This window comes from Eriocheir sinensis, unplaced genomic scaffold (genome assembly GCF_024679095.1).
Source record: "Eriocheir sinensis breed Jianghai 21 unplaced genomic scaffold, ASM2467909v1 Scaffold1214, whole genome shotgun sequence".
NCBI lineage: Eukaryota > Metazoa > Arthropoda > Malacostraca > Decapoda > Varunidae > Eriocheir > Eriocheir sinensis.
The window spans coordinates 57,070-80,885 of record NW_026110535.1 but is presented as its reverse complement, the minus strand read 5'-3'; the positions used below and the strand labels follow the sequence as shown (position 1 = coordinate 80,885).

Below are 23,816 nucleotides of genomic sequence, written 5' to 3'. Positions count from 1 at the left end.
ATGCCTTAACTAGTCGAGAAGACCCAGACCCCAAATCATGGAGAAAATTTCCATTGATAAAAGTAAAAATAGCTTCTGGTAAGTAATGCATATTGTATTGACCACAACTGTAAAGCATTGGTAACTGTACTTCATCGGTTCCTTAGCCAAAATTTTATATGAAGTACTACAGTACGCCATCAGTAACGAAGAGGTTAAGGCAGATCGAAAAGATCCTCCCTTATCTGGAAACTCTGCATATCCAATCCAACAAGTCTCTGGCCCCATTAATCCAAATACAGGAGGGATTAATGTAATCACTTTCAGTTGTCTTAATTTCTTCCCTCCGTAAATTATATGATCTGTCATTTTTCGCAATAGGGTTAATATACCTGAGGAGTAACACTTTTAAGGGTTTGGAAGTTTAAAAAGTTATTGAGTCATGTTTGCAGTGAAAACCTGAAATAGACAAGCATTTAAATGGGTTTCAGACAGTTACGAGGAATGTGAGCAGTACCAGCTGACATCAGCAGTAGACGGTGACAGAAGCAGCAGTGACCTGGATGGGGAAGACGGTTTGACCTTGCGTGGCAGGAAGAAACGTATGAAGAAAGCTCTGCCAAAGGACTTTGTTAGTAGTCAGGATTTGGATTGTCCACGTAAGTCTGTATTCAGTTACTGACATTTGCAAGCATGCATAAGGTTTTTCTAGACAAAAATATGTACCTACATACATACACTATCTTCTACTCATGCTCATCCCTATACTGTCCAAACCCCTTATGCAAGAGTTAACCAGCATTTTCACTCTTTCATCCCTCACGCTGGTAAACTCTGGAACAATCTTCCTTCATCTGTATTTCCTCCTGCCTACGACTTGAACTCTTTCAAGAGGAGGGTATCAGGACATCTCTCCACCCGAATTTGACCTTGCTTTTGGACACCTCTTTTGTTTCTTTTTTAGAAGGAGCGAGTAGCGGGCTTTTATTTTTTTATTGCTTTCTTTTTTGTGTGCCCTTGAGCTGCCTCCTTTGTTGTAAAAAAATAAATAAAAAGATAATGTAATATATATATGTATATATATATATATATATATATATATATATATATATATATATATATATATATATATATATATATATATATATATATATATATATATATATATATATATAAGACCACCTATCAACCCGGACTCTAGATTCTATTCTGTGATCAAAGATGAGCTCTGGGAGGGCAGCATGAGCCAATGCAAGATGGCGCCACTATAAATACTCGCCTGCGCCAGAACAGGCTGGGCCGACCATCAGGACCCACCGGAAAGAAGCCTTGGACCGACTATCAGGATCCACCAGGAAGAAGCCTACCGGCGCAATAGGCCGCAATATATATATATATATATATATATATATATATATATATATATATATATATATATATATATATATATATATATATATATATATATATATATATATATATATATATATATATATATATATATATATATATATATATATATATATATATATATATATATATATATATATATATATATATATATATATATATATATATATATATATATATATATATATATATATATATATATATATATATCAAGGTGTTCCCCAGAAAGGGTAGCCAAGACAAGACATACGACTTCACATTCACTTTCATTCACACCTCTAATCTTAATACTCATGCACTCAAAACTGTTCTCCATACGCTTCTGTAACGAACAATCACTCTACTGCTATGCTCTAGTGTCAGTCACCTTCCCAGATCTGCCTCCTTCACACTATCAATCCATCCCTTTCATGGCCGCCCTCTCAGATTCCTACCCTCCCGTTTGAACGTACTATCTTCTTCACCAACCTGTCATCCTCCATTCTTTCAATATGACCAAACCATCTCAGCACACATTGCTTTGCTCTTCCTGCCAAATATCTCACAACACCTGTTCTCCTTTTCACTTCCTCATTCCTGACTCTATCCATCCATTATATATATATATATATATATATATATATATATATATATATATATATATATATATATATATATATATATATATATATATATATATATATATATATATATATATATATATATATATATCATGTATTCTGTATTATGTATATGTCAATGTGTATTTGCTTTATTATAGGTTTGCAGTAGATAAGCATATTTGAATTATTAGATATTACCATAGTAAATTTTGTTTTGTTAACAGCTATTATTTTTTCACAGACTTTGCCTCAGGGCCATCTTTACAAGTAACAGTTGCTCCCCCCCCACCACAAAAGGTTGTCCCATACAACCATCAACACAAAGGCTTGCCAAGTGCAGCAAGAAAAAAATCTGAAAAGACATAATTCTGACAGGTAAGATGTAGCTGTATTCTACAACTAATTTCTTAATGTGATCATGACCTGATGTACAGAAACGAATGCAGTCCAAATGCAGTAAAGGGTCATATTACTGTATTTCTTATATAGGATGAGGTCATCTATGATGTGATCTCAATCTGAGATGAATATAGTATGACAAAATGTAGCTGTGAATCTATCTATCTATATATTGAGGCTGTTTCCCCCATAAAAGGAGTGACTCCACGCTCTCCAAAACCACAAATCTCCTGAACTGTGGCCCATCACCGGATGCAGTTTAATGTCCGACCAGGATAATTACTAATATTTCCTATTACATATATTTCACAGATGTGAAAGTAACCGGCAAAAGAAGAGTAGTTACCAACAGCAAGATGAAGGCAGTCAGCCTGATACCCTACATATAGCTAGCAGCAGTGGCAGTCAACACGGCAGATTGGACCTGCACGACAACCACAGCCTAAGGAACAGATCTGACCGACAGACGAGACATGACACCAGTGACCAACAAAGCAGACATGACAGCAGCGATTGACACAGCAGACATGACAGCAGCGATTACACAGCAGACATGACAGCAGCGATTACACAGCAGACATGACAGCAGTGACCGACACAGCAGACATGACAGCAGTGACCAACACAAAAGACATGACAGTCGTGGCCGACGCAGCAGACATGACAGCAGTGACCGACACAACAGACATGACAGTCATGACCGACACAACAGACATGACAGCAGTGACCGACGCAGCAGGCATGACAGTCATGACCGACACAACAGACATGACAGTCGTGACCGACATGACAGCAGTGACCGACGCAGCAGGCATGACAGTCGTGACCGACACAACAGACATGACAGTCGTGACCGACACAACAGACATGACAACAGTGACCAACGCAGCAGACATGACAGCAGTGACCGACAAGGGAGCGATTGGATTCAGAATCTGTCTAGTGAAGACCTTGATGATGTTCAACCCTTGAACCAAGGAGAAAACCGTCAGAGTGGATTTCCTATGGATTGGGCAAGTAAGTTGAAAAGTTTTTGTGCACTGAGTAGTACTCAAGTGTTTTAAACAATGAACAGTGTAGTGCTTTTAATTAGGTGTTCCAATTCTTCTTGTATGAATATATTGTAAATGTACTGAGTTATGTTGTCCTAACAGTTTTACGTCCTTTCTGGTTGCATTCATTGTGATAACAATTTTCGGTAACCTGACATTACAGTGAGTGTACCAAAGTCCTGCCGTCTTTCACTTAGTGGCACCACTCATCATCTACCTGCAGGTTCCAAAGATTACACAAGTGTCCTATACCATGTACTTACAGCATCATGCCTGATTGTAATTTACAATGCTATAATTTTCACAATGCATCCTGTAAATACTTTTTTTATAAATGTCCAAAAGTATAAAAATTAATGGAGATGTAGCAACAATGTAACATGCCAGGGCTTTGGAAAGTATTACAATACTGAAAGTCTAAATATTATTGTTCAGCTTCTCTAGCCATTCCTTGTTCACAGGGCAAAGAGACTATCTTCAGATCACAGTCAAGCTTAACTTTAAAGGCATATGCAAACCCCCTCCCCACTTTATCTTGAACAGATGAGAAAAGCAAATTATAGACAGTGATGGATTTATAAAACATGATTGAGGATTATACTTAACCATGCTTAGGGATACTTTATTTCAGTTAACAAATCTGAAGGAATTTAACTGCATGTATGGAAATTTCCATGTAATTACTGCAAAAATCATTATCAATAGATTATTATTGGATTTGTGTTGTAATTTGTAAAGGAGTTATGATATTAAGTTAATAAATTATTAGCATTAATCTGTATAATATAGGTACTAGTTCATATAAATATTTGGTGGAGAGTGGATTGTTAATTTGTGAGGGTATGCGTAAGTAGGAAGATTCAATAAGTAAGAGTGTAGCTATAAATAATTTCCACACCATAATTGATATGGTTCACTCACTCAGATTCACCACATTTGGATAACAATACCTGAGGAGGATTGAAATATTGCCTGTTCTAAAATGTCAAGTGTATGTTAAAACTTCTTTTCCTCACTATTTTTTCCAGAATTCCAGAGGCGAGTCATTCATTTGTTGCTGGATATGAGGACCTCTTTGCATACTCTTACTGGCTCTACACCAAGTGACAATGATATATCAGTTCAACAGCTGGACTCTATGGAGGATGCAGAGGCATTTGAAAATGAATTGTGAACACCCTCTTTTTGCAAAGAAATGACAGAAAAATTTGTCCATATAGGTGGAATTTCAGTGAAGGATATGATATCAAAGGTATTGTGCAGCATTATGTCGAAGAAGCTGATGTGTAAGTACAACATGTATGGACAACGGGGCAAAGTAGCTTTTAAAAATACAAGATTGTGCAGTGTCATCACAGACTGTTATGAAGAAATTCAGAGATGTGAGTTTAAAAGAAATACAGAAGATGATTGCAACAAAATTGTGTAATGCCCCAAAAATGAAGTAAAGTGGACACTAAATCATGTAGGGTAGTGGGCAAATAGTGATGCTGGGTCAGGGGATACCATAAAATCAGGTAACTTCAGACATTTTTCAGGGTTTTGGCCTATAAATTCTTGTAGAACTACACTATTTGAAACCTGTCCTTACTGTGAAAACTGTTCTGTGATCTGTCCAACAGTTTGGTTAGACTCAGGAAAACTGTTGATACCCACATTTTTATTCCAGGTACGGTGTGCAAAAAAATGTAGCAACAAGATATGTGTATTCTCAAAGCATGAACAGAAATTTGTATTAGTAATTAAGAGCCACTCCTGTAATATCAAGGCATACTGTGTAGAACAGTCCTTGAGTTAGGGCTGAGGAGGTAAAACTAAAATCTGAAATCTGACTCCTTTATTTTGAAATAACTGCCACAAAATGGTTGTTGATAATGAAACTGGCTTTATAATGCTACCAAGAACTCGGCTGGAGTCGGAGTCATGGTAACTTTACTGACTCCTTCTGTGACAATATTCAATACTCATATTGTTTGTGTGGCTCAGTCACCCCTCACCATTATCCAGTATTCTGTAACCCACTGTTTACATTCTCGAAGAATCCGCTGTGTAACTGCTCGGAGACGGAATACAAAGCACAGGCCACGGGCGTGTATCATTGTCCTTATATAATGCACGCTACTACACATAACCATTACGCTTAAAACATGGTGGCAGCGGTAAAAAGTGACATAATACCTTCGGACACCTATAACAGCAGCGCAGTGGCGAAAGACGTGTTCCAAGCTCGTGAAATGTGTTGAAGAGAGTGACGCCCAACCCTGGTGATACGAGGAGCGGCGGTGCAAGAATCTGGTGAGCCAGCAATATCATTTCTCTGGAGGACACAGGGAGTGAAAGTGAAAATGGCTGTCTCTGCACTGAACGCCCCAGGCAAGATACACCTCGCAGGCAGCTCCGATCAAGCATGGAAGACCTTCAAACAGAAATTTGACCACTATGTGCCTGCTGCAGGGTTTAAGAAGAGATCCGATGAGGAAAAAGTGGCCTTACTTCTAAATGTAGGTGGGGATGAGCTGCTTGATATCTACAATTCTTTTGAGTTCTCTACACCAGATGCTAGTGGGAGTGACCCTGCTAAGACTTTAACCACTGTCCTTGCCAAGTTCGACGCCCACTTTGCTCCAAGGAAGACAACGCTGATTGACAGGTACAAATTCCACAAGTGTCTGCAGTTGAGTGGAGAAACTTTGGAAGCATTCATAACAAGGCTCAGAGTTTTGGCAAAAGACTGTGATTTCAAGATTGAAAAGGACGACCTACTGCGAGACCAGCTGGTGTTTGGCTGCCGAGACGATGCACTCCGGGAGAAGTTTTTCCGAGAAGAAGACCTAACCCTACAACAAGCAGAGAAGATCGCCGCAGCACATCAAGCATCACAGAAGCAGATGTCGATCTACAAGGATGGCGCGCAAGAGCCTGTTCACAGAGTCTCACACAAGCCAACCAACAAGCCCAATCAAGTGAAACAAGCTGCAAAGCCTGAGACTTCACCTACACCCAAGCAACTGAAACCCTGCAAATTCTGTGGCACCAAGCACGTCTGGAAGAAAGAAGAATGTCCAGCATACGGCCAGACATGCAGCAAGTGCAACCGGAAGAATCATCTGGCAACAAAATGCAGAGGAAAACACGACAACCAAAGGGACCAGCAAGGAATTCCGTTCATGGTGTACAAGATGACGCTGACGATGACCCTGAGGTGCAGTACGTGATGAAGGTATCTGACCGACACAACAACAAGGTGATCATGGCATCTATGTTGGTATGTGACAAACAAGTTGCTTTCCAAGTTGATTGTGGTGCTAGTGTCAATACCATTCCTAGACATATGATCCCAAATATTCAGTTGCAACCCTGTAACACTGTTTTATATATGTATAACTCTACCAAACTACATCCATTGGTTAAATGCAGAATTGTCATTGTCAATTGTAGGACTAATACCAAACATTCAGTGGAGTTTGTGGTAGTAGAAGAAGATGTTACACCAATTCTGGGTAAAAGAGCATCTGAGCAGATGAACTTGATTACAGTAAATTATGAGAACATCAGTATAGTAAGTGATTCCTTTGCTAATTACTATGATGTATTTGCATCAGACCTTGGCAAACTACCTGGTGTTGTGAAATTAACCTTGAGTTCTAATCCAAGTCCAGTGTCAGTACAGTCATGCAGAGTACCGATCAGCATTAAGCAGAGAGTCAACAATAAGCTAAGAGAACTTGAAAGAGCCAAAGTCATTGCCAAAGTTGATGAACCAACAGAGTGGGTAAGCCGCATGGTTGTTGGAAGTAAAAAATCTGGTGACATAAGGATTTGCATTGATCCACAAGCATTAAACAAAGACTTACAAAGGGAATGCATCCTCTTCCAATAATTGATGATGTGCTGCCTAACCTGTCAAAGGCTAAAATATTCTCTAAATTTGATCTTAGGAACGGCTACTGGCATTGTGTTTTGGATGAACAATCCAGCTACTTGACAACATTCCAAACACCACTAGGGAGATATAGATGGTTGAGACTACCTTTTGGTTTAGCTGTCAGCAGTGAAATTTTTCCAAAAAGATTGAATACAGCATTAGAAGGTTTACAAGGAGTTGTGTGTGTAGCTGATGATATATTAGTTTATGGTTCTGGTGACACTGATGATGAAGCACATACTGATCATGATAACAATGTACGCAAGTTGCTAGAAAGATGTAGGAATCAGGGCATCAAGTTAAATACTTGCAAGACTGAACTGAGAAAGTCTGAGATATCTTTTTTAGGCCATAAGATTTCTAAAGATGGACTAAAGCCTGACCCAGATAAAATAGCTTCAATTGTCAGCATGAAAGCCCCACAAAATGTGGTGGAGGTACAGAGACTCACTGGTATGGTTAACTATTTAGCAAGGTTTCTACCCCAATTATCTGACATATTGGAACCCATTCGTCGTCTAACCAACAAAGACGTAGATTGGCAGTGGGGACCAGCTCAAGACACAGGTCAAACAGTCGGTGACTTCCGCCCCAGTTCTCACTTACCATGACCAGACTAGACCACTTGTTTTACAGTGCGATGCAAGTCAGACAGGTTTAGGTGCAGCATTGATGCAGGATGGTAAACCCATTTCCTATGCCAGCAGAGCTTTGACCCCTACAGAGACTAGATATGCTCAGATAGAAAAGGAAATGTTAGCAGTTGTTTTTGGACTTACCAAGTTTCACCAATATACTTTTGGGAGAATGACTAAAGTAGTGATTGACCACAAACCTTTGCAGTCAATCATCCGGAAGCCTCTTGATCGAGCTCCAAAGCGTTTACAAGGAATGCTACTCAAAGCTTTTCAGTATAACTTTGAATTAGAATACCTGCCAGGCAAAGACATGCACATAGCAGATTTGCTGTCCAGGCAACATCTACCAAATAATGAAGGCGGTCAAATGTTTGAAAGCATTAACATGATATCCCTTTTGCCCATTAGACCTGAACGTCTAGAGAAAATAAAGCGAGTAACTGCGGATGATGAGACTATGAATTTGCTTTTACAGACAATAATCACAGGATGGCCTGAGGCAAAAGATGACATTGCAAATCAATTATTGCCATATTTCAACTCTAGAAGTGAGTTATCTGCACAAGATGGTCTCATATTCAAAGGAGAAAGGGTTGTCATTCCTCGTGCCCTGCGTGGCGAGATCAAGAAGGCAATACATTCCTCTCATACGGGAGTGGAAGCATGTCTAAGGCGAGCAAGATAATGTGTTTACTGGCCAAGCATGAATGCTGAAATTAAAGAATATATATCCCAATGTGAAACATGTCTTAAATTCAGCAACAAACAGCAGAGAGAAACTCTAATGTCACATGAAGTAACTGACAGACCATGGGAGAGAGTAGGAGTGGACTTATTTGAGTTGGGTAATCAACATTTTCTTGTAACTGTGGACTACTTCAGTAATTTTGGGGAAATTGATGTGTTAACTTCTGTCAATACAATAGCAGTCATCAAGAAGTTAAAAGCTCATTTTGCTAGATATGGCATACCATCAGTTTTGGTTAGTGATAATGGACCACAATTCATTAGCAAAGAGTTCAGTGATTTTGCAGTCCAATATGATTTTGAACACAGGACATCAAGCCCCAAATATCCTCAGTCCAATGGAATGGCTGAATCTGCTGTAAAGACAGCCAAGAACTTGATTAAGAAAGCACTAGCAAGTAAAAGTGATCCTTATTTAGCCATTTTAGACTACAGAAATACCCCATCTCAAGATATGGAATTGAGTCCAGTACAGCGTAGTTTAGGTAGAAGGACGAGAACATTACTACCCACAACAGCTGAGCTCCTAAAACCAAGTGGAATTGATGTTTCATTGGAACAGAAGAAGAAGACTGAAGAACCTGAAAAGTGCGTGGTACTATGACAAGGTAGCAAAGATCTCACACCACTGAGTGAAGGTGATGCAGTTAGGATCCAACCAACCTCATTAGGAGACTCGGTGTGGAGACGAGGTACAGTTCACAAACGGTTAGATGAGAGATCATATGACATTGAGACTGACTTAGGAATTCTTAGACGCAACAGACAACATCTCAGAAAGACTAATGAACAGAATTTGAATGATATCGTAGATGACAGCTCTGTGAATGTTAAGTCAGATCTACCGAGCACAGACACACTTGTTTCTGACTCCAGACAAAAACACACACATATGCCAAAAGGAGACATACAAGAAACAGGTCAAACAGGTCAAATCCCCGGAAACACCGCGAGAGCAACGCGAGGTGTTCTTCCATCTAAATTTAAGGATTTTATAGTCAGTAAGTGAACACTATATGTATCTCATGTATGTATTGCTCTAAGATACCTCATGTATTAGTTACCATACCTCATGCAATTTTGTATTTTAGTTGTTAAGGAATATACATCTCAAGTAACTGATACTTTATGTATTAAGGAATATACATGTACTAAATATTTGTTCAAACGTAAACAATGTATCACATATGAATTGCTTTAATTTTTTTAAAAGAAAAGGGATGTGACAATATTCAATACTGATATTGTTTGTGTGGCTCAGTCACCCCTCACCATTATCCAGTTTTCTATAACCCACTGTTTACATTCTCGAAGGATCCGCTGTGTAACGGCTCGGAGACGGAATACAAAGCACAGGCCACGGGCGTGTATCATTGTCCTTGTATAATGCACGCTACTATACATAACCATTACGCTTAAAACATGTACAGCTCTATAGGGAGAAAGCAGCCATCATCAAGGAAAATTTTTCCGACAATGGCTGCTCTGCTGAGGCGAAGGCTTGGGGCAGCATCAGGGTTGCCAGGTTTGGCCTTTAAAGGCCAAATGGGCCTTTTTGAGAGGTTGGCCTCGGTTTTATTTCCTGTTGAGGCCAACCTCAGTCTGGCCTTTTCGGGGCCTTTTTTGAGATGCACGTAATTTGTTTCAAGAAAAGAAGGGATATATATATATATATATATATATATATATATATATATATATATATATATATAAATATATATATATATATATATATATATATATATATATATATATATATATATGTGTGTGTGTGTGTGTGTGTGTGAGAGAGAGAGAGAGAGGGGGGGCAGAGGGCCACGGTACGTGATTCTTGTGCGGGACGTGTATTTGGTAACCCCGTTACTGTAAATTCCTTTGATTTTTATCAAAGTATTGGGCTTCGATTCGTCACGAAAAATCTGTAATGAATTACATTTGTACTTGTTTATATTTTTCACCAAAGTAGCACTGGAATTAGCAACGTAGACTATGTGGTAATGCTTTATAGTAAGGGAAAACTTCGTCGCAGACACGTCGGGACTTTGTTAGGAACACGTCACGTCGGTCAAAAAACCTTAGTCTTCGCTTAGCTGCCCTACGGTCTGCACCTCACACCGTGTACTACACTGTAACTACAGTGTGAAGTTGCCTACAAAGCCTACACCGACACAGCTACAATGGGAAAATGGAAGACTGAATACAATTATGGAAGGAATTATAAGGAGGAGTGGGAGAAAGAATTTAGTTGGCTGACGAATAGAAGTGGATCTTGCTACTGCAAAGTGTGCAAGTGTGCAATTACCTCCAAGAAGAAGAGCAACTTGAGCTTGCATGAAAAGACAGAAAAACACAAGAAAGCCTCTGAGGCTGTAGTGAAGTCTGATACTCAGTTCATGAAAAACTTTTTCACACCTTCAGATAAACGTGATCCAGTGAAAATTTTTGAAATAAAATATGCTGTAGGAGTTGCTTGCCACAGCAGCATCAGTTCAGTTGACCACTTAACTGAAATAATTAGTAAATCTAGTAAAGGACACGATTTGGGAAAAGTAAAGTTGCATATAACAAAGTGCACTGCTATTCTGAAAAACATTGTAAGTGTTTCTCTCCTGAAAGAGCTGATCAGTGAACTGAAAACTACTAAGTATTCTTTGCTAATTGATGAATCAACTGATGTTGCTGGCACTAAGCACCTCTGCTTGTGTGTTCGGTATTTTAGTGAAAGACAATCATGTATCAGAACAGTGTTTCTGGCACTGATTCCTGTAACTGTAACAACAGGAGAGGCATTATATGAGGCTATAATAAACTACCTGGAAGGTATTAACATTGACATCTGCAACTGCATTGGTTTTTCTAGTGATGGTGCCAATAATGTCTGTGGGGTAAATAATTCAGTGCTGTCTAGACTTCGTGAGAAAGTTCCCAAGACCATATTTGTGAAATGCACATGCCACAGCCTTGCATTATGCTGTGAGCATGCCTTCAAGAAGCTGCCTGCAAATTTACATTACTTGCTTTCAGAGACTGCACGTTGGTTCGAGCTTAGCTCTTTGAGGAAGGAACAATTTAAAGACATTTTTAATGTAATGAACAATGACTACATCCAACCTTCTAGATTCATCACACCAAGCAATACACGGTGGCTAGTCAAAGGGAAGTGCATTTATAATGTCCTCACACAGTGGTATGAACTGAAAGCTTACTTCTCAGTACTTGCAGAAAAAAAAAGAATTATCATGCTCGCATAATTCATGAAATGATATGTGATGAAAGGAATTTCTTGTATTTGACATTTGCTCTACCTGTCATTCAAGATTTTGAATCAGTTAATGCTGCTTTTCAGGCTACTGATCCACAGCCTTCAAAAGTGTTTGGTGAGCTGATGCAACTACATCGCTCACTTGCTCAAAGACTGTATGAAGATGAGTCAATGAAGACTCCAGTCTCCATGAATAGAGTAAAGTATGGAGATAAATTTCATTATGAGCTTTCAAAGTCAAGGTTATCTGAAAAAGAGAAACACAGCATCAAACAAAGGTGTTATGATTTTCTGCATGAAGCCAAAAATCAGTTAGATAAAAGAATAAGTAAGGATGTTGACACCATTGGAAACTTAAAGGAATTTCACCCAAAGAAGTGCCTGAGTCAGCTGCAAGTCTGTCCCAAGTATTTCAAGAACATTTGCTCACCTTATGAGACTGCTGATGCAAGTAGGAAAACTACCTTGTTACAACTTCAGTATGATAAACTTCCCTCTGTGGACTGGAAGCAAGAGTTTGCAGGTGATGCAATACCAACTGATTCAGTCACATTTTGGGCTTCTGTGCAAAAATATGAAAATGCTGCAGGGGTAAAGTGTTTTGCAGAACTTTCCCAAATGGTGCTGAATGCTCATGCACTGCCATTAAGCAATGCTTATGTGGAAAGAATATTTTCATATATAACAAGTATCAAGTCAAAAGTAAGAAATAGGCTCTGTTTGGGAACAATGGAAGCTGTGTTGCGCATAAGAAGTCATCTTGCTGGTGTGGAAAATTGCTGCAAGGACTTCCAAGTAACAGACAGAATGCTCAGTTTGTTTAATAACTCAATGTATACACGCCAATCTGATGGGCGACCCACAGAACCATCAACATCAGTTGGAAGTACAGGTGAACATGATCTTGAGGAAGAATGCCAAGATATGGAGGAAGCAATGAAAGTCGCATTTTAACTGTAGAACTGCTGCTGTTCATCAAAAAATCTTCGAAGAGAACAAGTTGGTGAGTACAGATACGTAACTATTATTATAAAGATATTCCTATTATGGTGTGTCAGTGTGACCTATGTTCTACCACTTCTTTCTATTGACGTTGTCTGAACGCTGCTTGCATAATATATAATTTATCTTTAAATTGGTTCATCATATTGTATTGATTAATTGCATTAAAATTGGCAAAATATGGGTTTGGCCTTAAAGTCGGCCTTTTTAGGCAAATGCATGGCCTGTTTAAGAGAGAGAGACCTGGCAACCTTGGGCAGCATTGTCTCTCGCCTAGCGGCACTCCACCCTGGCTTCAGTAGGTGCATAAAGCAGTGCCAGAGACGCTGGCAAACTGTTATGCAGGAAGCAAAAGCTAAAATTAGTGCCTACCAAAAGGCCAGGAATGGAACAGGTAAGATTTTTCTTGAAATAAAATGGTATTCATGAAGTGCAAGGAATGGCTAACAAGCAAAGTGACAGTCCTGTAAATTTCAATGCTTATTAAGTGCTTGATGGAAATAACATTTGTAATGTATTGCCTTTTCTTTTCAATCAAGGGAACTCAATTGACTTAGCCTTGCACTCATGTACAAATATATATATATATATATATATATATATATATATATATATATATATATATATATATATATATATATATATATATATATATATATATATATATATATATATATATAGGTGGTGGCCTTCCGCCTAAACCCCTCGGGGAGTTAGAGGTCATCATCGCTGATGTGCTGGGAGAGGGGAACGTCTCAGTCAGTTTTGTTGACAGGACAGTGGTGGACCCTTTTCCACTTGACACTGAAGATGTTCCCGAAAATGGGTGGGTAAATAAAACTTTAGTCATGTATAAATATTTACAGAGCCCTTACATGCCAAAGTGCCGCCCCAGCAAAGTTCTCAGTGACTCCCCCCCCTCCCCCCAATCACCACTTCCCACCTCCACCACGTACCTTTACTGCCTATGACCCTAATTTGGGCAATGGGATTATTGGATACCGGTATACATAATAAAAGATGTTTTTGCTGTCTGTGCCGTATAATTAACTGAAATTTTAAAAATTACTTTTTCATAAATAATAGGAAAAAGCATTCATCAGACTGCAGTGTGGTTGTTATTGTTATTTTCTGAAAAATATTGATTTTAAAATAATTTTGTCAGCCCCCCCTAAAAGTGCCACCCCTGGCTTCCCCCCCCCATGTGAGGGCTCTGAATATTTACTAAACGTTATTTGTACAATCATTAGTAAAATTTATTATTTCCGTTCCTTGATGATCGTCGTATTTGTCTACTTTAGCTTGTTTGTATGATACACTGATTTGTTATAATTTAGGAATTCTGTACCAACTTTTTATTAAGGTTACAAGCAGACAATATGGATTAACCTAAAATGTCTTATAGGTGTCATTTATGTGTACTACATGTATTGCTTTATGAAGTGTGTCTCATATGTCTGACATTACTTCGTCATTACAAAAATAAGAATAAACATTCTTAAATCCAAATGTACAAAAATATTACTCTAACATGTACATGACATTTCCAAATGATTTATTAGTTGCGTTAGTTCATTTTACTGAGAAATGCCTTTGTCAGGTAGATTGTAGATTTAAAGTTCTCCAAAATAGGTATCACTGTTACTGTTGAAAATAATTTGCTTTCCTTTTAGAAAACTGCAGTACACAAGGATGAGGTATTGCTCTCCATCTCCTAAAGTCCACAGTTTTCTGCTTAAAGTATTATTATAGAATACTGTTACATATTATTATTATTATTATTATTTACCCAATACTATCATGCTGCTTTATGCAGTCCATATTAGGGCAATCATGGAATCAAACAGTGAGGAACAATGTGTACAGAAATTTATTCAATTGCTATTGAGAGCTGACTTGATAATGTGTTGAGACATCCTTCCTAGTAATAATAAAAATAAAACGGTCTATTAAGTGATTGCAGCTGTAAAGCTGAAAATATACACGTTTAAAATACAAATTTTGAAACATATTTGAAAAAAATGGGAAATTACAATATGAAAGGGGTATAGGAGGTCAAAAAAGGGTCAGGTCGCCGCTGATGGCAGAGGTGCAGGTAGAGGCGGCTGAACAGAGTTCTCCCAGCAGCATGATGGTCGGGCTGGTGTACCTCGGGGCACCTGGTACGTCGGCTGGATAGTAGTAAGGCCGCGTCGATGGCACACTGACCATTTCTAAATTTCAGTGTCTTCACGGCACCACAAACGCATAGCACTCACTGTCTGTCACCATGATTAAGCTTGATGTCACAATAGTTTCTTACGATGTTGGGTTTTTGATGAAAAGGGAGAGGGGAATGGAGGGGCAGGGGAGAGGCCAACAGGCTGGCCCCGGGCTACTCCATTCGGAGCGCCGTGACCCATGTCTGACCTCGGTCAGGTCTGCTTACTCGTGAACAATGCTAGTTGTCCTTAACGACGTAGGCATTACGTACTGAACAGCAGAACACCAAAGAAATGACCTCTGGAACACACACTCCTTTCCTGCAAAAGTTTTTCAACATAAACTGTATTGTTTCCATAAATGGGATGTAAGTCAAATAACACAAAAAATTATGAGTGCAGGTACTGATGGATGTATTTTTGCCAGGAGTCTTCAGGTGGATGTCACACCACCTGTCCCTCCCCAACCCAGCACAGACACACCTCAAACCACCACCACACCACCACCAGTAGTTCCTGCCGCTGCAGCTTCCTCCAGTACACCAGTTGGGACCTGCACCATGTTGGTGGATGAGGAGGAGCTGCAGTTCATCCACCTGAAGAGGGAACTTGATCTGCAGGCTTCAGAGTTACAACTGGAAATAAAACAGGCAGAATTAAAAAAAATTAAACAACTGAAAATTTAAAAGTACAAAAAACCCTACTCGAACTGCAAGTAAAAAAACTAATGTAACACGCAAATACACTCCACCGTGCCGCTACCACCCCACACACTCCACCCTGTCTCTCCTCTCTTTTGCAAAATCCATCCTGTTTCTACTCTCACACACTCCATCCAGCCTCTTCTCTCCTTCACACACTCCACCATGCCTCTACTTTCCTTCACACACTCCACCCTGCCTCTACTTTCCTTCACACACTCCACCCTGCCTCTACTTTCCTTCACACACTCCACCCTGCCTCTACTTTCCTTCACACACTCCACCCTGCCTCTACTCTCCTTCACACACCTCACCCTGCCTCTTCTCTCCAACACACTCCACCCTGTCTACCCTGCCGGTACTCTCTTCTACATTAGCTTTCCTGTAATATATTTTTCCTTAGGATATCCATTATGTAGTTTTCCTACATAGCTATTTATTAAAAAGGAATTTATTTATTTATTTATTGTTAAAAAGGAAATCATTTATTGCTTCATATTAGAAAAAAAGTAAAGGCAATCATGAGTATATTGGGTGTTTTAAACCATACATACTGGTGAAAATTTCTTACCAAATACTGTAATAAATTTATTTGAATACTGAGTATAGCTTCTGCATTTATTAGTGATACGAATGTGGATTTGTAATATATATATATATATATATATATATATATATATATATATATATATATATATATATATATATATATATATATATATATATATATATATATATATATATATATATATATATATATATATATATATATATATATATATATATATATATATATATATATATATATATATATATATATATATATATATATATATATATATATATATATATATATATATATATATATATATATATATATATCAAATCCACACACAATTGTATTACAAACACACATACTGAAGTAGCTGTGGAATTAACCTGTTGATGGGTCGGGAAGCCTCACACAGCTGCACGAGGCTGAAGTTGGGGTCTGTCACTGCAACAAAAATTGGAACATTGCAACAGTAAGATTCTTTAAATGAAAATTTAAAATTAAATACTGAGCAGCATGGAAAGATACAGGCAGATACACAAAACATTTAATTTTGATATTTGTAACTTACATGAAGTGAAGTTGACAAACTCATCCCTGTAGCGCAGACCTTCCCGAACTCGTCCAGGTACAGGTGGTAGCGGGACAGGTGAGTACTCATGAAGAAGTGCACCATCACCCTCGTCCTCTCCTTCCTCGGGTACAGGGAGGCGTCTGTCTTTGCAGATGTTGTGCAAAAATAGCACACACCTACAGATAGAGTTAATATTAACAAGTAATAAAAATTATTGTTGTGTAGTGGACGATACAGTATTGAGATGTGATCATCACTTGATTGTCTACACACCTGTGTTATTCTACACACATATGCAGGAGGGCTGACTCTGATTTCACCATGGAGCACATGAAATCTCCACTTCCACTGGCCAATCCCCCTCTCCACTGTGCTCCTTGTCCTTTTGTGTGCTCTGAAATTTTTAGTTAATGACAATGTAGTGATACTGTAAAAATTGCTTTTGCAACTGAACTTAAAAACAACTTTCGGATAATTTTAAGAATAGCAGCTCCTAGCGGGTGCGCATAAAGGGCACAGTATGGTGGTAATTACAACATTACTAGCACATACGACGGGATTTTGACAAGTGGTCAGGCGTGTTTGTCACAAGGGGTGTATTTCTCCACGCGGGCCTCACGATTTTTTCCAAGTCGATGGGCGATGAGACTGGCTTGCAGGAGGCTGGTGGAATCCATATGTTTGTTTGTGTGTGTGCAGGTACTGTGACGTACTGTCACGTACGAATTCTGCAGCTTTTCACACTTGTAGGGTTAGGAAGGGGAGGACAAGGGAAGAACGAATTATACACGAAAAAATGTGTATGTAATTTATTACGCGTCTTTCTGCCTTCAGACAAGGCATGACACTCTTGCCCCAATTTATTACATTGAAAATGAAGTTGAAATCTAAGCCATAACATAATCTGCTTGGGTTCTCATTGAAGAGCATTGCCCCAAATTTAGGGATTTTTTTCACGTTTAGGGATATTCGGGTTTCCTCACCTGCAGCTTGGATACCTTAAATTCCTCACCTCCGTCACTTCTGTCTGTGTCATGGCATTGGAAAGGTGTACCGACTGCGATTTTGGCCTCATTGACTTCTGCTTGTGGTACTCCGGGAAAGCAAGAGACTTGCTTGACTTGTGTGTTCGCCACAAACAATATCGAGCGGTTGTGGAGGGAAGCAAAGAGAAAAGTGCCCCTCTTTGGCAGGAGGAAGAAGCACTTTGTGGGGTACCTTGCAAGGTGCATGTTTCTTATGGCCATTAATGACCCTAACAAACGCTTGCATGTCTTCCTTCAAGAGGCAGCTGCACTATATAACCCCTGTAACCGCCCACAGGAGACGCATGCCGCATCTACTTCCTCTTAATTTTGTAAGTATTTCTGAGGCCATTCTATATTTTTTGTTGTTAGGTTGTAAAGTTCGGTTGGGGTAATTTAAGAACGGGGGGGGGTCCAGAGGGAGTCGAGAGGGGGTAGTTAGCTGTTAGGTCGTAAGGTTCGGTTGGGGTAGTTTAAATATATTCGACATGCAGTGTGCCCCATCAAAAAATTATGCGACGCGGGACAGATTGGGAGGGGGGTCACTATGCTTGCCATCCAATGACACGCCCGACACTCGTCAACAGACCGGCTGCGGCGGCTGCCAAGTTATATTGGAATAGATTACAAGAGCAAGCGTTAGGGACTTTAATTACTTTCGACAAGGGAATTTTTCTGGGGAAATTGTGGGGGCCAAATTTTCAGTGATTTGGGCTTCCCCCCCCTAAACTCAGCTTCCCCACAGGTCACCAGGCTTGTCTTGGGGGTAGGGGGCTGGGGTGGTGGAGGGAATGGAGCCGCTATTCTTAAGATTTATCAAACTTTCCTTTAAGAAAGTCATGTTTCACACTAAGTTCATTAACCCTACCTATATTACATTTTCCCCCTCATAGACTAGTATGTACTAGCAATACTGAAATTACAAAAAGATCAAGCCTAACTGTAACAACCTAAAATGGCAGCAACCTTTTCTAGACAATGCCTTGTCAAGTTTCAAATTAGCAATGCAACGTCATGGGACAACAATATTGTTTCTGTAAGATTTATAATCCTGCAGTTAAGGGTTGTTATGCTAGATTTTTCTAGTGAACATACAAGGGGTTTTAAGGAGAAGTAAAACACAGCCATGATTGGAAAAAGGATGAATGTATAAGAGCACTGTTAGCTAATCATAATAGTGTTACCCAACTTAGCTAATTTTCCTACATTAGTGTAGTTTGCATGGCCTAAGCCTGAAATGATAAGCAATGATGAAAGATATTACGGCAATCCTATCACAAAGTGTTCCCTATTGTCTCAGCTCCTCTACATGCGCTGGGCTATGTTGCCAGTAATGCATTTTCTGCTGGTGTTACCACAATATATATATAATGGGTTAGGTTAGGATGAGTAGAACGGTCAGCACGCAGGGAGGTGGACGTGCCGCTCTCTCTCTTCCCTGAACTTCTTCCTATTATTATTGGTGTTGTGTCTCGCCATGCCACCCAAGCTTTCAAAATACCCTGGTCCTGCTTGCCAATCGTAGATAACTCCAAAGCAAGATGGCACTATCCCGAAAACAAAGGACTGGTTGGTACTCGATCCCAGAAAGGAGGGGACCCCCGATCAGCTGATCATGGTGGCACGCCGGTATCAACTCGTACTGATGGTCAACCTGGTTGGTCTGTTGTGTCTCCTTGTGGTAGCTGTGAGGTTGCTGTTGGTCAAGATGGCATTGGATGTGATAAATGTGATAATTGTTTTCATCCTAGTCCACTGTGTATGGGGGTATCTGATCGTGTGATTGATGTCATTCGTGAGGCAGGAGGTGCTGGGGTTGAATATGTTTGTACTCAGTGTAGGGCTCATCCTATGGTTGCTGGAGCTGGTAAGGATTCCTCAGGTGACCCAGCTTTAGCTCAACTCTTCGTAATGGTGAGATCCTTGAGCTCAGCAATTACTAAACTAACAGAAAGGGTGGACTCTCTTGCCTCGCATTCATCTTCTGCCTCTCCGACTCAGGTTACCTCTGGGGATGATTTGAGAATGTCTATTCGGGAGGAAATAGTAGAGATGGACGAGAGAAGAAAAAGGAAAGAATCAGTCATATTCAGGGGTGTAAAGGTCGAGTCTAATGAAGATGCAAGGACTAGCATTGCAAACATCACTCGCTATCTTCTGAATACCACTCCATCTATGTCTGATTTATTTTGTATTGATAGAAACAAGGGTCTTTACAGAGTTAAAATTGCCGATGATGACTCGCGAAGGAAGCTAGTGATGGAAGCAAAAAATCTTAGAAACAACCACGAGTTCAATGGCATTTATGTTAATAGGGATTTAACATTCAAACAAAGAAAAGAACTGTATGAGAGGCGACAAAGGAACAGGCTAGCTGGTGCCTCAGCTCAGCCTGTAGCCCAGCCAGCCAGTTCTGATTCTCTTGGCTCAACTCCCCTTTTACTACCCAACTAAATGTTAGTTTGTGTAATGTAAATAGTCTTATCAATAAGGTTGCATTTGTTAAGCACTTCTTATTTTCAAATAATGCACATGTATTAGGGGTTACTGAGACTTGGTTAATTAGTACTATTCCAGATGCTGCAGTTTCAATTACTAACTATAACTTATTCAGAAATGACGTTTCTGGTTCAGTTCATAAACATGGAGTTGGCATTTATGTACACAATTCTTACAGATGTCTCAACATGAACATCAAAACACCTAACGTCTGCTTAGTCTTTCTTCCAGATTACAAAATATTTATTGTAGTTGTTTATAGACCTCCCTCTTACTCTCTTCAAAAAAATAATAAACTCATAGATTTTCTAACAGATTTTTGTACTAACAGGGAAGTAATAGTGATTGGTGATTTTAACCTTCCTTCTATCTCTTGGTTACTAGGCGGTGTAAATAATGTAACAGCTAATACTGATAAACTTTTTCTAGACTGTTTCACCTCATTAGGCCTCACTCAGTGGATTGATGAGCCAACAAACATCAGGGCAGGCAATAATCTATTTCTCACTACTGAAACTGATCGAGTAGGCTCCTCTAATGTATTTCCCCCATTTCCCAACTGTGATCACTGTGTTATACTTTGTGGCTATATTTTCCAGTACAAACCTGTGAAGTCAAATGTCAGCGCTGCATCCCCTTTCTGGCCTAAAGCCAATTTTAAGCAAATTAATCAATTCTTGTCCACTGTAGACTGGGACTTTGAATTCCAGAATATGAACTCTAATGATTCATACAATAAATTTTTGTCCTATATAAACTATCTTGGAAGAACATATGCTCCACAAAAAACTCTTCGCTCCTCATCAAGTGCCCCTTACAAATCATGGGAATACAAACCTCCTAGAGCTCTTATCAACATCCGAAAGAATGGTTGGAACCATTACAAACAGATGAGAGCAGTACATGCTTGAAACTCTGTACTTGCTTTTGAAGCTTTGCAAACATTTCTGGATGTAAATTACCAGTACAGGAACTATTCCACTCAGAAACAGATTTCTTATGAGGAGGACATCCTTAATAATTACTCAGTTAAGCCCAAATTATTTCACTCGTACATACGCGGGAAAAAAGTAGGCTGTCCTTCCGTTGGTCCTCTCGGTGATGCAGAAAACTTAGTATCCGACCCTAAAGAGATGGCTCAGCTCTTAGGTGGTGCTTTTTCCTCAGTGTTTACCATACCCTCTGGTCTTCCACAGTCACCACACCAAGTACATGATGGCTCCTTTCACCAGATACACTTCACAGTTCATGATGTTGCTAAGGAACTCGGTGCTATTAACCCTTCCACTGCAATGGGACCTGACTCTGTTCATCCAGTATTACTAAAACATTGCTCCACTAATTTAGCATATCCTCTGTTTAAAATATTCGTTTCATCTATAAATTCGGGGGAGATTCCTGAAATTTGGAAAAAATCTTCAGTAGTACCTATTTTCAAGAAAGGTAAACGAAGTGATCCTCTTAACTATCGACCAGTAAGCCTCACTTCTGTTAGCTGTAAAATTTTAGAGAGAATAATTGTTGCTGCACTGCATAATTATTTGGAAGCCAATTCAATACTGAATGTCAACCAGTTTGATTTTCGCTCTGGCAAGTCTGTGGAGGATCAGCTCTTACTTACGTATGATGCAGTCTCTGAGTGGATGGACACGGGCAATATGGTTGATCTTATTCTCTTTGATTTTTCAAAGCCTTCGACGCTGTTAATCACCAGATTCTATTTACTAAACTTAATTCAGTGGGCATTAATGGTGTTATTCTATCTTGGATCAAGACATTTCTATCCCATAGGACTATGGAAGTTGTAGTGGGCGGACAGATCAGTTCTTCATTTCCAGTAATTAGCGGTGTGCCACAGGGTTCTGTGTTAGGTCCTACTCTTTTCCTTATTTACATAAATCACATCTCCAATACTTTAGTATCAAACATAAAATTATTTGCTGATGATCTAAAACTTTATCTTCTAATAAAGCCTCAGAGCCTTAATACAGTGTTGGAGGGCATTAGTATTGTCCAAAGAGATATTGATTCTTTAATTAAAGTTGCAGAATCTTGGGACTTAAGGATTAATGCTGACAAAACTAAACTCATGAGCTTTGGCACCGACCTCCGTCAGTCTTATGATTTGGACCCGTATTCATTTTATACTGTTAAAGGCAATCCCGTAAGTCTCAGTTTTGCTGCAGTAGATCTCGGCATAACCATTGATCCATCATTAAGATTCCATCACCATATCCAATCTGTAGTGTCAAAGGCTGCTAGTTTGTCATATTCCTTTCTTAAGTCAACCTTGTGTCGCTCACCTTCCTTCATGGTTAAACTATTCATTACACATGTACGTCCACTTCTTGAATTTGCATCCCCAGTATGGAACACAGGTTATATTACTGACTTATCTCTTCTAGAATCAGTTCAGCGTCGATGGACTAAGCTTATCACAGGTTGTGAGACTATGTCTTATGATCAGCGACTTAAAACTTTAGATCTTTACTCTGTGAAAGGAAGACTACTGCGTGCAGATATTATTAAATGTTGGAAGATCTTCAATGGTATGTCAGCTATATCACCTACAGATCTATTCACCATGGCACCAACAAGGGATATTACTAGAGGGCACAAGTTCAAAATTTTTGTTCCTCACAGCACTTGCGAAGCCAGACATAGATTTTTCTCAGTTCGTGTGGTGAGGCTGTGGAACTCACTCCCCCCAGAGGTAGCAGAGTCAACCAACCTAATCTCTTTCAAGAAGGGACTTGCTGAGTTCCTGGGAGACACTTTATTTCATTACTGAGCTCAATCTACTTATTACCATTCTAAACAGGCTTTTAGCACACTTTCCAGTCTTATCTTTCTTTGTCTTGGATTTCTGTTGTTCTCTAATACACAAGACTGGCGTGCTAGCCACTGTGGGGTTCCCTCCAAGGGAGCCCAACCAGGTAAGAACCAGGTAAGAACAACCTCGACTCCCAAGGAGTGCCAGGCTGCGCTAAGTTTGGTTAGGTTATATTAGGTTAGACTAGGCTACGTTATGTTAGTATAGGTTATGTTATGTTAGATTAGGTTAGGTTAGGATGGGTTAGGTTAGGATAGTTTAGATTATGTTAGGTTAAATTAGGTTAGGTTTGATTAGGTGGTGTCGGGCCATCTCGGCCCATCGCTGTCTCGGCCCATTTCAAACGCCAACTCGGCCCATTTATATGACCAAGTCGGACCATTATCTCCACCAACTCGGACCATCTGTACAAGC

General features: G+C 39.4%; 1 long non-coding RNA gene across 1 annotated transcript; it reads left to right on the top strand.

Annotated features, from left to right (window-relative positions):
• The first annotated feature begins 474 nt into the window (after positions 1-474).
• LOC126989561 (uncharacterized) lies at positions 475-5,482 on the top strand. The gene is made up of 4 exons (XR_007743436.1): positions 475-638; positions 2,233-2,366; positions 2,703-3,407; positions 4,471-5,482. It is a non-coding gene; the product is annotated as an uncharacterized LOC126989561 (long non-coding RNA).
• Positions 5,483-23,816: the final 18,334 nt, after the last annotated feature.